The sequence below is a fragment of the Amblyomma mixtum genome, chromosome 2, assembly GCF_055824585.1.
Source record: "Amblyomma mixtum isolate Tamu chromosome 2, ASM5582458v1, whole genome shotgun sequence".
NCBI lineage: Eukaryota > Metazoa > Arthropoda > Arachnida > Ixodida > Ixodidae > Amblyomma > Amblyomma mixtum.
In genome coordinates this window covers 170,636,301-170,639,367 of record NC_143013.1, presented here as the reverse complement: position 1 = coordinate 170,639,367, position 3,067 = coordinate 170,636,301, and the positions used below count along the sequence as shown (strand labels likewise).

The window sequence follows — 3,067 nt, the reverse complement described above, 5'->3', positions numbered from 1 at the left end:
GCTTGCAACCTGCATAAGCTCTGTTAAAGCATAATACATTTTATCAGCACTTAGTTTAAGGTAGACTAAGTTAGCTTCTGGCGTTATGTCCCAATACAATGATGCACCGAAGTGGGGCCTGCAGGAAAGATGCAAGCGAATAAATAGAACTCGAGCGGCGTATAATACACTCCCTAACGCCTAAAAGTTACACTTCTATAGTTTTTGCTCATTATCTGCAAACATGCACAATCGCAAAAATGCTGTTGTTCTTGGTTTTTTTCCGGTTTGAGATCTGAGATAGTAGTACATTCTGTCAGTAATCTTATTGAAAGCAGCGGGTGATATCTCATTTCTTTCAATAGTGTTCTCACCAGGCATAGATGAAGGAATAAATTATTTCGCCTTTTTTTCATATTTGCTGAATCACCCAGGAATTATGCAGTGCCAGAAGCCCAAGGACCAAATTATAGATCGGATTCCAAGGTGCGTAAATATAGACCCAGAAATCCTGAGACAAAACCTCAAGTTCCGGGCGAGGAAGGGCGGCATTGTGCAGTCCACCTTTCCGAAGAGTGGAACTCACTGGTTGCAGTTCATTACGCAGCTCACCCTAAGAGAAGGGGAACCCATTACGACGCACGAAGAACTTTCCAGAGAATGGCGCTTTTTAGAGTACATGTATATCAAAGACTGGAAGTCGACTCTGCCACTGAGAAGCTTTTCGACACACTCACCTTTAACCAAAGACACTATGACCGAAGAAGGCAAGTACATCTACGTTGCACGCAATCCCTGGGATGTGTGCGTCTTTTTCTTCAAGATGGCCAGTAACCTCAGCCCTTAAGAGTTCCAAGACGGGACTTTGGAAGTGTTTTTGAACGTTTTGGTGAATGGAAACTTCGGTTACGGTGTCTACTTCGAACACGTGGCATTTGGGTATACAATGAGAGAATTGCATAATGTGTTCTTTATTACTTACGAGGAATTAAAGAGGGACACTCGCAATGTCGTTTTAAGGTAGGCGCACTTCTTGGGGAAGAGATACGGAAAAGCATTAGAAGAGGACGAAGAAATTCTCGAGGAGTTGTTGGCCCGCTCAAAGCCGGAGTACATGCGAAGCGTGGTTGTCCTCAACTTTTCTGAAAACCCAAATCCTGACTGGCAAGAGTTGCTTTCTCGACGCAAGGTGACTTGCAATGATGGTTACGAAGGAGACAAAAATCTATACGCCCTTGTAAGAATCGCCAGGGTTTGAGGCTGGAAAGAATACTTCACACCAGAACTTTGTCGACGAATGGATTCCAGGATCTGTGAGGCAGAAAAATCATCTTCTTTCATGAACCTGTGGAAGGACATGAGAGCAGAGGCCGTCAAACTTGACTTCAGTGGGGGCTAAAGATGCTCAAGTTGCTCGAAGCGTCCAAGTACAACTGTATGGGCGGAAAAGTTTAATTCAGGCGTTCCAGACAACCTCTTTGCTGCGCTAAATGATCACCATTATTAAGCTTGCATGTGCCAATGTTTCAATGTTTATTTTGACTTTAATGACCAGGGGATTTAGTGAAGAAGAGCTAGAACAAGCTTGACGTGTTCCCGAACCTTACACTATCAGCAGCTACCTGAAAATACGCGGCTAGTAATTTTGTAAAAATATGCGACAATAGCATTGCGGAAAAGCATAAATCAGGACAAAGTGAGGTATGGTTGAAATAGCTGATAACCAAAACAGAGTTTTACATTACTATGATAAGGTAACAATTGTGAACGGAAAAGCTTCCGCAGTTGACATTTTGAACGAAAGTAGGATAATCACTGGGAGATTAGAAAATCGATTGCAGATCAACTTGGGGCATGACACGAGGCTAGACCCAGGTAAACTCGCTGGCCCTCCTTTAATCGCGTTTAAATAGGAGCTGCAAAGCGCACCTGCCGGCGTAGTCCTGACATTACTGCAAACACAAACATCTTGGAGCATCGTGAAAGAGGGCGCCTGTTTCCATGTGACCAATCATTGCTGCTGGAGTGGCAGTCGGTAAAATTTTTTTGTTTGCTTAGTATATTGGCACTAGAAGTGTTATTGTTGTTTTTATTACCTCAGATGTCTGTAAGATTTAAAATAAAATAGGGTTTTGAATCCAACAAAAAACTTCTTCCTTATTAGCGCTACCTCTATATCTTAAGTACCTCTTTGCAAACACTAAAGACAAACACTCTAAAGAGCTAGCCGTCAGTGTCTGATATAAAAACTTTAGAGAAAGCATGCTTTCCTTGGATGACGTAGAAAAGAAAACTGCTGGCTGGGAATTGCTGTCCGCACGGGCATCTGTTTAAGGCTTGTGCTGATGCTTCGGCGAAGGGAGCCAGACATTGGTCCACATATTATATACCAGAACTAACGGACACAAAGACGCCGATTTATTCTTTTCGGCTTTTCCCTACATATAGGCAATTGGGATCGCAGAGTGAAGTACGCCAGACTCATGCTACAGCCATTCTGATCCTTTCAAAGTAGCGAAAGACGAGAGGTCCTTTACGTATGCAGAGGCGTGTGCTGCAAATCGAAGGAAGCTGCGAAGATCTTTGGAAGACAAAGAGAAATGAGCTTTTTTGATGGGTGCCTTTTAGTTACTGAACTCCATGAGTCCTTTAAGCCAGAAATCAAGCGAAACAGTCAAGGTTCAATTAGTGAAAACTGCCATTCTTGGTGTCTGCTTGGAGGCCATATTTCTCGTACTTATTGTGTCATGACTGCTTTGATCATGTCCTTCTCCAGTAGATATTTTGGCACACACAGCATCTCAAGCACCTGGCTTGTCCGTAATTAGTATAAAGAATGTCTCATGCTATATTGTATACCACATTGCGAAGAAAAAGTGTGGCCCTGAGGAGTTCGCCATCGCAACGATTGCATATAGCCGGTATTTTGGATAGATAGCTCCTGATAGCGGCGGCGGGGAGTGATAGGGGAAAAAATAACGAAAACAATTACGATACTCGGTAATGCGAAATTTGAGCACTGCTCTGTAGGTGTTTTGATTTTGCGATATATTAAGGTAATAATTTGCAGATACGTGTATGCATGTAC

General features: G+C 42.9%; 1 pseudogene; it reads left to right on the top strand.

Annotated features, from left to right (window-relative positions):
- The first annotated feature begins 408 nt into the window (after positions 1-408).
- Positions 409-2,207, top strand: LOC149361585 (3-beta-hydroxysteroid sulfotransferase-like; annotated as a pseudogene).
- The last annotated feature ends 860 nt before the right edge of the window (positions 2,208-3,067 follow it).